Source organism: Muntiacus reevesi, chromosome 5, assembly GCF_963930625.1.
Source record: "Muntiacus reevesi chromosome 5, mMunRee1.1, whole genome shotgun sequence".
In the NCBI taxonomy this organism is placed as follows: domain Eukaryota; kingdom Metazoa; phylum Chordata; class Mammalia; order Artiodactyla; family Cervidae; genus Muntiacus; species Muntiacus reevesi.
In genome coordinates, this window is record NC_089253.1 from 42,691,182 (window position 1) to 42,705,149 (window position 13,968).

At 50.0% G+C, this 13,968-nt stretch overlaps 1 protein-coding gene across 3 annotated transcripts in view; it reads right to left on the minus strand.

The window, feature by feature from the left end:
- The window catches only part of PC (pyruvate carboxylase), a 99,477-nt gene extending 90,750 nt beyond the window's left edge, over positions 1-8,727 (minus strand). The window contains exons 1-2 of one of the 3 annotated variants that reach the window (XM_065937831.1): positions 8,638-8,727; positions 4,170-4,206 (exon numbers count right to left, since the gene is read on the minus strand). The gene's annotated coding sequence lies outside the window, so the exon portion shown is untranslated. Of the gene's footprint in view, positions 1-4,169; positions 4,207-8,105; positions 8,246-8,637 lie in introns of those variants that run through there. The other 2 variants (XM_065937832.1, XM_065937834.1) reach the window with 2 other exon arrangements.
- Between the last annotated feature and the right edge of the window lie 5,241 nt (positions 8,728-13,968).

Here is a 13,968-nt window from a genome sequence, read left to right on the forward strand (position 1 = left end):
AAAAGACACAGCAAATTTTTTTTAACATATAATTTTATAATCCCAGCATCCAGAAAAAAAACTGGAATAACATTTCCAAATAACAAATGAGGTGTTAACATTCCCAGATTACCAAAATTAAGGTGTTCTACACCTTGTTTTGCCTTTCTCGAGTAAAAGCATCATGGCTCTTGTTCTGTGGGAACAGATCAGAGCCCCAGTTTGATAAGGGCATGTGGGCTATTTTTAAAGCTGCACTGTATGATGCAATAAAAGATTACATATGTTGCAATCCTTTTCTCATGTACATTTTGGTGGTTTCACTTTTTTTTTTAAAGAGTTACTTATTTACGGGCTGTGCTGGGTCTTCATTGCTGCACTTGGGCTTTCTCTAGTTGTGGGGAGCAAGGGCTACTCTCTAGTTGCAGTGGGTGGGCTTCTCAGCTGGGCGAGCTCAGTAGTTGCAGCATACAGGCTTAACTGCTCCATAGCGTGTGGAATCTTCCTGGACCAGGGATTGAACTGGTGTCCCTTGTCAACTGCAGGCAGATTCTTTACCACTGAGCCACCAGGGAAGCCCTTAGAGTCTTTTTTTTTCTTTTTAGCTGCACGGCATGTTGGATCTTCATTCCCCAACCAGGGTTTGAACCTGCAACCCCTGCATGCATTGGAAGTGCATTATCTTAACCACTGGACCCCCAGGGAAGTACCAGTTTCACATTTCTTTTTGCCAGAAAAATGCTGTTCTGAACAGCTGAGTATGTTTATGTGCTTGTCCCATTATACCTTAGGTGACATTTTTAGAGCTGAAATTGCCATATCAAATGCTTTTTTTAAGGCTTAGGTTTCAACTATCCTCTGTCACTTAATGCCCTGCCCTGTAGTGGAGCATATTTTCCTCTTTTAAGTTGGAATTTTACTGTTTAAAATCAGTATTAGCAGATGACAAGTAAGCATATGAAAAGAGGCTCAACATCATTAGTCACCCGAGAAATTCAAACTGAAACCACCATGAGATACCACTACATACCTTTTAAAATGACTAAAATGAAAACCACTGACCAACTCCAGAGTTGGTGAGGGTGGAGAGACCAGCTCACTCGCTGCAGGTAGGAATGTAAAATGACACTTTGGAAAATGGCTCGGCAGTTTAAGTTAAACACACACCTACCATTCCATCCAGCCACTCCGCTCCTATGTCTCTGCCCAAGAGAAAAGGAAGTATATGACCATACAAAGACTTGTACACAGAAGGTCATAGCAGCTTTATTTAAAATTTCCAAAAACTGGAAACTAAAATGACCAATAACAAGTGAACAGACAAATTGTGGAACATCCACTAACGGAATATTACTCAGCCATTGAAAGAACTGTTATTACATGCAACACGGACAAACCTCAAAATAATTATGCTGAGTGAATGAAGCCAGACAAAAAAGGAATACATATTATGAGTTCACTTACATAATATTCCTGAAAGTGCCAACTAATTTATGATAACAGAAAGCAGTTAGTGATTACTTGGAGATGTGGGAAGCAGAGAGGAGTGAGTGGGAGGGATAACCAAGGGACACTTTTGGACAATCACTATCTTAATTGTGCTCATGATTTCACAAGAGTATGCATATGTCAAAATATAAATTGTACACTTCAAATATGTGCAATTTTTACGTTAAAAATACCTCAATCAAGCTGTGTAAAAAAATAAGATAAAACAGTATAGGAATGTATAAGAAAATTTAAGAGTCAGTTTATTAGATTTACAGGAATATGGAAGATTTTGTTAATCAGAAAACTGCATGTATTAACTAAAGGAAGCTGAATATAATTCATAAACTCAACTTAAAATCTTCATATGAGTTAAGATTGCAAATAGATCTAGTGTTAACCCAAAGGCCCCTTAAAATGACTGTGAACATGTTGTAGAATCACAAATAGAACAGAAAGATTTGTAGGCTACACTCAAAAGTTAGATGTAAAAGACTGGCCCTTAGAGGAAGAATGAGACTTCTGAATCTGTGACTTAAACAAACTGAAAATCAATTTTTTCAACCAAAGTTACTTCTGAAAAATCTGCATTATACAAAAACCCAGGGTAAGGGGATAAAAAAAATCTTACCCCAACGTGCCACTCACCAGTCACCCAAAACTCACCAAGTCACTTAGTCCCTCCAAACCTCAGTTTCCTCATTCATGAGAGGAGTGTTTTCCAGGATAAAGAATCTACTTATTATGAATGATTTAAGATTAATAAATTTTGTATTGATAAAACAGCACGTTAGAAAAAGCACTCAGAGAAGCATACAGTGATGGGCAAATCGAAAAGACCAGCAGCACAATCTCAGTCTATGGTAACCGCAGACAGACCCTGGGCTGACCAGTGACAGGCGTTGGAAAGGTGACACATACATCCTCAGAGACAAAGCGTGACTCAGCACAGCCAGACCGTGGAATTTTCCCGAGGCGTCAGCCAGGATGTCAACAAGGAGAGAAGCTGCAGCATGTGGCCTCTGGCCCCACTGCAACACACAGCTGGTGGAAATGTACTTAAAGCAGCCCTGGACATCCCAGCCTGCCCCACCCTCCCCCTGGCCTGCAGGCAAATCAGGATGAGCGGGTGAGGGATGGCAGCAATGTGGGCATGTTGAGATGACCAGGAGTTATGCCTTCTGGCATAAAAAAAAAGCCACATCCACCACCCTCCGGGATCACCAAGGAGACGAGAGGAGGAGGACAGGGGAGGGCAGGAACCTTCAGTGGCAGAGTCTTAGTTACGGTAACTAAGCAAAGCTCTGGGGACTCAGGAAGGATGCAGGGACTGAGAAGTCAAGCAAGCTTTAACAAATTAGATGGTCTGGGAGAAGAAGGCCCTTCCTGGCGGCTTTCCAATGGATGGATTTGGGGAAGACACACAATAAAAGATGACACTCTGGTGGGGGGTTGGGAGGGGGAGGAAAGGGGTCAGAATCTTGGATTTTGCTCATTACCTTCCTCTGGGCCCCCATTTCTCAGTTCCATAACAGAGGTGGTTTGGGATCGTCACCCAGCTGCTCCTCTGCTCCTCACAGGGATGCCAGTAAGAGTGACAACATTCAACTCTGTCAGCCAAGACAGGAGGCTGAGAGCAGAGAGAAGAGGGCAGTGGAAGTTTGTGGAGGGTGGAGTCTGTCAAAGGTCCAGGGGCATTTCCACTCATACCATCCGCCTTAACACTCAGACTGCTTTTCCAAGCAAATGCCATCTCAGGGTGGAAAACAGCCACTGCTGGCCCAAGACCTAGGATATGTGAGGACATGGAAAAATCTCAGGATGGAGAATAGCTTATGGGTCTTGAAGGGTCATCTGAGAAAGATCCCTGGGGAAAGGAATCCCCACACTGAGCACTGGCCTGAGCTCTGGGCAACACGGTCCCTGAGCCAGGAACCTGGCTGCCTCTGAGTGGAGTGGGGAGGCATATCAGCGTCTGAAATGCAGGCGGGCTGCTGCATGGAGCCAGGACCATGCCCGGCCAGGGCGCCCTCTCAGACCATCAGGGGCGCCCCCGGCCCATCGACTTTGGAATTCAGGCTGAGGAGAGGCACCAGGATCAGAGCAATCAGTGGCATTTCCTGCGGGAGGGGCAACCTTAAGAGCAGGAGGTTGTCCAGGGCCGCGCTGCCACACGGAGGGCCTCGGGGAAGAAGGGGTAAGTCCACTGCCCCCGCCTGCATTGTTTTGGGGACACGCGTCCAGTGCTGTTTCAGCCAGCGGACAGAGCCACCCCCTGCAGCCTCCCCAGGTCCCTCCGCCCAGCTGCCTGCCCTCCACATGGACTCAAGGGGTCTCCTCAGAGGCTGCCTGGCGCTACAGGGGGGCTTCCTGAGGTCCTGAGGAGCCACACCCCGCTTCCCCTGACAGGCCTCCCGAGCCACACCTTTCCAGAAGTTGGGCCTCCTGCTGAGGCGGGCTAGCTGCCAACTGGGGCCAGCAGGGAGCCAGACACCGTGATCTTGTGAAAACCAAGAAAACCAAAAGCGCTGGGAACAGGAACAGACAAAGACTGCTTATATTTTCCAAAAATCAGACTGCTTGGCCTTTTTTATTGACTGAGCTTGATCACTGACCCGCCAGGGCTGCTGACATCTACAGCGGCTGCTCCTGGAGACGACCCACGCACATCCCACTGACCTGGATCCAGGCACAGGACTTACCCTCAGTGTTTGTCGGCTCTCGGAAGGCAGGCACTATCTAAATAAAAGAAGAAGACAGTGTTACCCTGATTCTCTCCAAGTGCTCCCCAGAGAACCCAGGCGAGACAGGAGCACACACTTAGAACCCAGAGCAGAACTGCTGCTGTGCTTCCGCCCCCCGGCCCGCCCCCTGATCTCAGGGAGGGGTACCTGGGGGGGGTGCCGGGGGGAAGACCAGGCCACACAGGGCTGAGAGCACCCGCGCTCTGCCATCCAACTGCCTGGGCTCCACTGCCTTGCCACCCGCTCCCAGGACCACTCGAGGCTTGTCTCCTCCTCCGTGAAATGGGAGTGACACCTCCACCCAGGTCAGAGGGCTGCTGAGGAGGTCACACAGGCTCCAAGTGCTGGCACCCTGCCTGGTACAGAGGACGCGCTCAGACCTTAGCCGATGGGCCCAGTAAGAAGCATTTAAGTAAAGCTCTTTTCTGGCACCCCCTACACAAGAACAAGAAGTTCTAGAAACTTCTCTTCTTTGATCTGAAGTGCCTGGTCCTCCTGCCCACTCCATCTAGCCCCAGTCCTATCTTCTCTGCAGAGCCTTCTCCAATCCTTAGGAGTTGCCTCCCCTCCGGGTTCTCTGAGTTTGGTTCCTGTCTCTCTCTGCAACCTGACACACAAACGAAGAAGCCATCGCGTCTCCTATTTCCCTGACTATGTCCTCACATCCCTCCCTGCAGAGAGCAGCACCCCTCCCCCGCCCACTCCACACTCACGCATGCACACGAAGAGCATACCCTGTGTTTGGACCCATGGGAGCCCAGATAGTGGCTCCTGACCACATTCCGGAGTTTACAGACTGACCACTTGTTTTTGAATGACCACACCTGTCCGTCAGCTTTAACGACTGGTCAGGAAAGAGCAAAATGGAGACACAGGCCAATGCACCATCAGATGAACTAAGTCCGTATTCCGAGAAAAGCAATTGCCTTGGTAGATTATGTCAAGACTGAAAATGAATGTTTGGGGCATTCAATTCATGAAAATACTTCTTGAGCACATACCTTGCACAGGGCACCGTGCCAGAAGGCACAGGCTCTGCTCCCCAAATGCCAAAAAGCAGGTTGTTGGGGGCGAGCTAAGAGAGGTTAACAACAGGATAACACATGAGAGGGACCCAAGCAGGTACCCTGAGCCTGAGAGCGTGGGGCGGACCCCAGCTGCGCCCTCTGCGAGCTGTGTGACTCTGGGGGAGTTATGCACCCACGGTTCCTCATCTGTAAACAAGGAGCTAACAGTACTTCTGTTGTAGGGTTGTTGTGATAAATAAAACATAAAAGGGGCTTAGCAAGGTCCCTGCCACCTCATAGTAAGAGCTCAACAAAGGCTGGCTTTTATTATAACAAGAAATCATTATTTATCATCATTATGATTAAAAGAGAGAACCCAGGTCCAACTCAATAGATTCAGCAAGGCTTAATGCAGAAAAGTCTGAAGAGTAATTTCGCCAGGATAAGATAAGAGGAAAAGGCCTGCAGAGAACAAGGTCACCAGGAATGAGAGCAGAGGAGGGGGCAGCAGCGAGTCGTCTCAGATGAGGCTAGGCAGAAGGGGGTACCTGGGGGCCAAGCGGAAGAAAGAGCCCAGGAGGTGGGGTCCCGCCTTTTCCTTCAGTAAGAGGGCACGGTTTCCTCTTTTCGTCATCTTCCCAGCCTCCACTATCAGGCCCCACTCCTTTGACAGTTTGGCAAAGTTTCCACAGCTGAGGCTAGAGGCAGGTAGGACAGAAGGGAAGACAGGGTCAAGCAGGCCCAGGTGAAGCTTCAAAGAGAGCAGGCAAAACGCCCCACTTCTGTGAAGGACGTCTCCGGAAGAGAAACTAGCCCCCAAAACAGGCACACTTTCCGGATGGAGGGAGGAGGCCCCGCTCAGAAGAGTAAGATGCTCCTGGGAGGCAGCCAGAGAGAAGGCCCATAGGCCTCAAGGGCAACGCTGAGGTGCATGAGGAGTCCCACTCACACAGAAGGGTGCTGGAGAGAGATGTGGATGGTCCGGGGCTGCCCAGGCCCTCCGCCCACATCCTCCGATTTGTGACAATCATCCTTGCAGCACCAGAACGGGCTGCAACTTGGAACGAGACCTCCGGTCTGCAGTCCCGCAGAGCCCTAGTCCCCCTGCCCCGGGGAGCAGTGTCAGGACAGGCACCGATCACAGCACCCAGGGCTCTGGAAGCGAGACAGAAGAAAAGAAGGCAGAGGGCCAAAAAGGAAGAAAACGGCAAGCCGCCCGTGCAGGCGCATCAAAGGCAGCAGGGACCCACCGGGCTGGCGCCACGGCAGACCCCTCTGAGCGGTGACGCTGGAGGTGACAGTCAATCAAGCTGGAGCAGGCTTCGGGAGAGAAAGAGACAGAGATAAGGCGCAGAGGGGACTTGGGGTAAACTGGGGAAAGTCTGAATGGCCGCCTAATTTAAACAACAGATATTGAGCAACCACAGTGAGCAAAGCCCTTTCCTTCAGGACAGGCAGAGCAGCCACTAAGAAACTTTTCAGAAGGACGTCTACTCACAGGCTGCTTATTAGAATACAAACAGCAAACTGTAGCTCAGGCCCGCTGCTTCTGGGCCCTCAGAGCCCAGCCAAGCACCCTGGCGTCTTTGGACACAACCGCACTTCTGACTTAGCGAGCGTCCTCACCTCGTTATGTCTCCTGCAGTGGTTCGGGGACCAACTGAACGTCTCACTCTACTGAGAACCCCTACCTGTTTCCTCCACACTCTCCTTCCGCCTTCCTCAGCCTTCCTCTGGGAGGCTCTAGTTACTTAAAACTAACCTCTACTTCATCGTAAAACCCTGGCCGCTCGAATCCATCACTGCTTCTTCACTGCTGGCCCCGGCGAAATAAAAAAGCTCACAATCCACCTCTTCCGTGGAGCCTTCCCCAATCCATGCCTGTCCAGCCTCCAGCCAGTCTAGTCCTCCTCTCCCTGGCCTTGGTGTCTCTCACCCTGATGTGCCAGCCTCTACAAAACTTCCTCCTCCATGTCCTCCTTGGGCCATACCTCGCCCACACCCGTTCTCCACAAACATCTACAGCATGCTGACTGGCTGCTTACGTTCTGTTTCTTTTCCTCTCCCCCAACCAGTTTGTTGGCAGTTCTGGGGCACCTCATCTCCCAGGTCTTGGTTCATGCAGCACCCAATCTAGGGCTCTGAACATGACAAGCTCAAGTGTGCAGAGAATGCAAGCAAGGGTTCAAGAGTTTAGATGAAGAGCGGGCAAGCAGAAAAGCTGTAGCTGCAAGCGGGTAGAAATGCTGACCACATCCATCCCAGTTCAAGTGTTTCCAACACAGGCAGGGGAAGAGTGAGGGGGAAGCCACGGCTGCAGGTGCAGGGGGTAAGGGAGCGAGGGGAAGGCTGACCTCTTGGTAAAGACTGGGGAGGCTCTCATTATAATCTGGCAAATATCGGTACCTCTGTGAGCCTCAGTTTTCTCAAAGAATGGGGTTCCCTGGCCTACTCTTTCTCTCTTAAAAATCAGATTTTTAAGAATTTCAAAGGTGCCAGGGGCTGAGGGACCTGACCTGGCCCCAGCACCTGTGAAATGAGGAAAGGAATCCCCAGAAGTGAAAGAACTCACTCAGAGTACACAATTCAAGACAAGCTGGGAGGAACCTGTATAGGAGGTCCTCCCCAACAGAGCTTCAGCCTGCGTGCCCAGGATGGCATTTGCCCGAGGCCCAGCTGCTACTCACTGCACTTCGTAAACTGCTGAAAGCTGTAGAAATAACATACTGAGCCCAGCCCCACCTCCTCCTAATCACTGCCTCTGAGCGCCCCAGGCTTTCACCTCTGCAACTAAGTGGAATTATAAGAATGCCCCCCAGGGGTTACTAGGAGGATCCTATGGGAAGCAGAGTGCAGGCACTCGGAACACGGAAAACCCTCTCCTTACACGCCACGGCTTTCTTCAGAGCTGAGCAACTTCCAGTATGACGGGGGACACTTGGGCTCCGGATTCTGACAGACCTGGGTTCGAACCCTCAGGGACCTCGCGCGAGGCATCTGAGGGCTCCGTGCCCTCAGCTTCTCCATCTGCAAAATGGGCCCGAGAGCAGGAATAAGGCCGCCAGCGGCGCCCCCTGGGCGCGGGGCGGACGAGGCCGGGCGGTGCCCGCGCGGGGAGGATGCTCGCCGGCTGGCGGGCCGGGAGGACTGGGGCGAGGGATCCGCGAGGAGGGGTCCCGGGGCGGGGCGGAGGGCTCGCGCAGGCAGTCCCCCGCCGGAGGGGGAGGGGAGGGGCGGCGCACGTCGCGCCGCGTAGCGCGCCGCCCGCCGCCGTCTCCTCTAGCCGTCACTCGTGGAGCCCGCGCCGCCTTGGCGCGCGCGACCCTTACATAAGCGTCCCCCGCGGCAGCGCCGGCGCACGCCCACCCGCTCCGACCCGCTGCGGGAAGCGGGAAATGCACAGCGCCGCCGGCACTCACCTCCTCGCTGCCGCCGCAAGTCGTCGCCACCGCCTCTACGGCCGCTGCCTCCACTGACAGGGAACAGCTGCGGTCTCCGCGCAACCGAACTTGCTGCAGTCCCAGTCCCGCCTTACGGACTTCCTATTGGCTCAGGCAGCCCAACCCCTCCTGTTATTGGACAGCGCCCTCCGTCACTCACCGCTCCCCTGCCCAGGACTCCTCCCTACGCCCGCCCGCCCGTCACGTTTAAGCCTTGGCGCCCCACGTTAGCCCCTCCCCGCGCGTCCCCAGCGGGCCACTGGATTGGTGACGAGGCTGGGGGAGCCCGCCCCTGGTACACCACCGCCTACTCCCTTGTCTCCAGAGCCCCACGTGGGCCGCAAGGCCCCCGCCGCGTCCCGCAATAGGCGGAAGTGGCCATGCTTTGACAGGCTGTGATTGGCTGTCGGCGGGGGTGGGGCCATGCGATTCATTCACCCGAGTAGCACGTGTCTACCAAAGCCGCAAGCATAACAGACAGCACCCGGGCTCGGGGTTCGGGTACACTCAGATACGCGCTGGTGGGTGGAGGAGAAGTCGGAGAAAAAGGGTTTGCGAAGGGCAGGAGGAAGGAAATGGCGCTTGTGCCACAGGACTTGATGTGATTGTGTCTGTTAGCAGCTGTGGTGTGGTGGGGGTGATGGTGATGGGGAGGAGTCTCGGTGTCACCTTGGACAAGTGGCTTCCCTTCTCTGAGCCTCAGTTTCCTAGTCTGTAAATCGAGGCCACTCAGGATCTAGAGAGTTTAGAAGGCTTGGTCGAACAGAACGTTTCCAAAATGGGGCTCTGTGCCAACCAGAGGATGCAGAAGTGACCAAAACAAATCAAAATTACTGCCTCCCATGAAAGAAGATAGATGATTTTTTTAAAAAAATGCGACCCTGAACAGATCTCAAGAATAATGCTCTTAAGGGCGCAAACACTGTTATCAGGTAAGAGAATTAACAACAGCAAAGATAACAAATCAGTTGTAAACTTCCAGTTTTGTTTCAATGATAAAGATTAGTCTAAAGCACATTCCTGAGTTATTTTGCAGGATTTAACACCTCACCCCCCAGGTGCTCAACCAATAGATCAACTGGAACCTAACTCTGTCAACCTTTGCCCCAGTTCTATGCTGAATTCCCCTCCATTCAAGCCCCCATCATGAACATGCATATAGGACCCAAGTCAGTTCATGAATATATAGGTACCCTTAGCTTAAAGCTTCCCCAATTTTGCTGTTCAGGGATACATCACTCTGAGAAAAATCCCGTGTTCTCGTTACTTGCTTCAAGTAATAAATTCTTCCTTCTGATCTTTTGGCTGAACCAAGAGATGGACCCCGTTTTCAGGGAACATGGGCTCAGTGCTGGCTGGCCCCTGTGAAATTCTGAGTCTGGTGGCTTCCCTCAGGTTCAGGTGAATCTCATGTCAATACCACCAGGTGGAGGTCTGAACAAAGAAACTAATTGAGAACTAGCTGTGGACCGCTATGAACAAAGTGAAGGTGTTAGTTGCTGAATCGTGTCTGACTCTTTGTGACCCCGTGGAATTCTCCAAGCAAGATTACTGGAGTGGGTTGCCACTTCCTCCTCCAGGGAGATCTTCCCAACCCAGGGATTGAACCCGGCTTCCTGTCTTGTAGGCTAGATTCTTTACCATCTGAGCCCCCAGGAAAGCACTGTTTTCAGAAAATGGACCGCTGTGAACAAAGGTAGTATGGACTTTGGACTGTTAGCTCAGACACATAAATAAGTTGAAGTCTGATTAGGAAGCAAGACATTTCTCCATCCAGGCTCTCTCCTACCTCCAGTTTGAGTTCCCCTGGAGGTCGAAGTTGGAAGGGGTATTTACCCCCAGACAGAGAAAACTGCCCAGGCAAAAGCCTGGGTGGGGAGTCCAATGTGGCTTGAAAATGCATTCCTTATTGTGGGCATCTGTAATACTCGTGACAGAATCTAATTGGGACAAGGTGCTGGTGGGAAACACAGATTCCTGAGCCCCTACCTTCCCCACCACCCCAAACTGTTCTTATGCATTTTAACCACCAACTCAGAGGTCTTAGAATCACCAGGATGATATTACTGTCAACTGAAAAAAGATGCACAGAGAGTTGCATGTTAAGTTTTATTTGGGGCAAAATGAGGACTGCAGCCCAAGAGACAGCACCCCAGATAGCTCTGAGAAACTGCTCCAAAGAATTAGTGGGGGAAGGTCAATATGAAAGTGTCAACTACAAATTGGCACTTACCAAGAACATTGCCAATGACTGAACAACAAAGGCATTTGCCATCTGCCTCTACGGAGATTGAATCCCATGCTGCTATAGCTGTTGACCTTCAATAACCCCTGAGGGAGTTCAGGGTGGAGTGAGTCACTCTGTGCTCCAGGGAATCTGGTGGGACAGGTCTTTAGACAGTTGGATGTTTTTAGGAACAGATTCTATGACCTCAATCCTTGCATCTCCTCATATCTAGAGAAGCACTAAGTCCCTTCATGGTGACATCAAATTCTTATGACTAACAAAAAACCTTTTGTAAATTGAGTGTTTTATGGTGTCCTTCACCAAAACATTAATATATTGACTTTCCCCCACTGCTGCTTTGGAGCAGTCTCTCAAAGCTATCTGAGATGCTGCCTCCCGGGCTCCAGCCCTCATTTTGCCCCAAATAAAACTTAACTCACAACTCTCAAGTTGTACATCTGTTTTGTTTTGGTTTTTTTCTTTTTTTTTTTTTAGTCAACAAAAGATTTTGGTGAATGGGGAGTTCAGTGCAATCAGGCACTTATCTTACAAAAAGTTTTCTGCTTGTCATGAAGAGCTGATGTCATCATGAAGGGATTTAGTGCTTTTCTAGTTATGGTAAGTTCCCCTGGTGACTCAGACAGTAAAGAATCTGCCTGCAATGCAGGAGACCTTGGTTCGATCCCTGGGTTGGGAAGATCCCCTGGAGTGGGGAATGACTGCCCTTCCCGTATTCTTCCCTGGAGAATTCCATGGACAGAAGAACCTGGTGGGCGACAGTCCATGGGGTTGCAAAAAGTCAGACACAGCTGAGTGACCAACACACAGATATGAGGAGATGCAAGGATCGGGATTATGAAATCAGTTCCTGAAAATACCTATCTAAAGACCTGTTTATTAGGTCTGATAGAGTGCCTAGGGCTTCCCTCATGGCTCAGAGGTTAAACTGTCTGCCTGCGTCTGCCTGCAACTCGGGAGACCTGGGTTCCATCCCTGGGTCGGGAAGATCCCCTGGAGAAGGAAACAGCAACCCACTCCAGTATTCTTGCCTGGAGAATCCCATGGACGGAGGAGCCTGGTGGGCTACAGTCCACGGGGTCGCAAAGAGTCGGACAACACTTCACTTTTCACTTTTCACTTTCACTTAAAGAACTATGGACAGAGGTTGTGACATTGTACAGGAGGCAGGGATCAAGACCATCCCCAAGAAAAAGAAATGCAAAAAGGCAAAATGGTTGTCTGAGGAGGCCTTACAAATAACTATGAAAAGAAGAGAAATGAAAGGAAAAGGAGAAAAGGAAGATATACCCATCTGAATGCAGAGTTCCAAAGAATAGCAAGGAGAGATAAGAAAGCCTTCCTCAGTGAGCAGTGCAAAGAAATAGAGGAAAATAATAGAATGGTTAAGACTAGAGATCTCTTCAAGAAAATTAGAGGTATCAAGGGAACATTTCATGCAAAGATGGGCACAATAAAGGACAGAAATTGCATGGACCTGTTAGGTAGTTAGAATAGGGAAAAAGAGTCCAAAATGACGCTGGCTAAAAGACCTGGAAGGGAAAGCCCGCGAAAATAGAACAAAGGAAGGTTCAAGGACCAGAGTGAGAACCTCAGGTAAAACAAACAACGCTCCTGCCTAAGCCCAATTTACATAAGGCAGGCCCAGGGACAGAGAAACATATAAAAACAGGAGCCAAAGCCCTCTTCTGTCTTTTTTTTTTGCTCCCTCTCTCCCCCCGCGCGATGGGGCGATCTTCTCTTCCTGTCTCTGGATCGACGTGCCCTCACGCCTCAAAGATGGATTTTCCTGCTATTATCTAAATAAATAGAGCTGTAACACTGAGCTGAACACTGGTTTATTTAAGAGCTATAACATGGTCCGTTCGAGACCTGAGAGCTATAACACGGTCTGTCCTCTGAGAGCTGTGACCCGCCAGGGGGCTTTAATGTCCGTCACTCCAAATTTTTGTTGTGTTGAAGAAGGAATTCATAGGGCCTGGACTCCATCTCAGACCTGTCCATGCTGACCGTGTGCCTCTGAACTCTGTGCTTAGCGCCTGTGGGAATGACAACGGAAGGATAAGACCCCCCTCTGGGCAGGGGAATCTTGAAGAAGAGAAAACAGACACTAATCACCCCTGCCTCCGGACAGTATCTATCGAAATGTAATCACAGGCTTATCGGTTATTAACTGGTTAGAATGTAACCGCGGGCTTATTGATTATTGACTGTTTGAACACATAACACGTGAATGATGGGGTTATTGTAGTTGTATTTACCCTGCCTTTGTTTATGTAAGTCTCAAGGGAATTGAGGTGGTGGGTTTGGACACGTACACATGGGGTAGGTGGTGGGTTTGGACACATACACATGGGGTATAAAAGATTTTCACAAATGCTGGACGGGGTCCTTGGCTAAGAGGAGACTCTGCCTTGGGCCCGCCGGTGTAATAAACTGCACTCCACTATCTGCATTGTCCTTCTGAGTGAGTCTGTTTCCCGGAAAGCGTGGCTATAACAGTGACGAGACAAAGAGCCGAGGAACATACACTCACGTGACAGACCTAACAGAAAGAAGATACTAAGAAGAGGTGGCAAGAATACACAGAAGAACTACACAAAAAAGATCTTCATCACCAGATAATCATGATGGTATGATCACCAACCTAGAGCCAGACATCCTGGAGTGCAAAGTCAAGTGGGCCTTAGGAAGCATCACTATGAACAAAGCTAGTGGAGGTGATGGAATTCCAGTTGAGCTATTTCAAGTCTTAAAGATGATGCTGTGAAAGTGCTGCACTCAATATGCCAGCAAATTTGAAAAACTCAGCAGTGGCTACAGGACTGGAAAAGGTCAGTTTTCATTCCAATCCCTAAGAATTGCTCAAACTACCACACAATTGCACTCATTTCACACGCTAGTAAAGTAATGCTCAAAATTCTCCAAGCCAGGCTTCAACAGTGCATGAACCATGAATTTCCAGATGTTCAAGCTGGATTTAGAAAAGGCAGAGGAACCAGAGATCAAATTGCCGACATCTGCTGGATCATCGAGAAAGCAAGAGAATACCAGAAAAACATCTA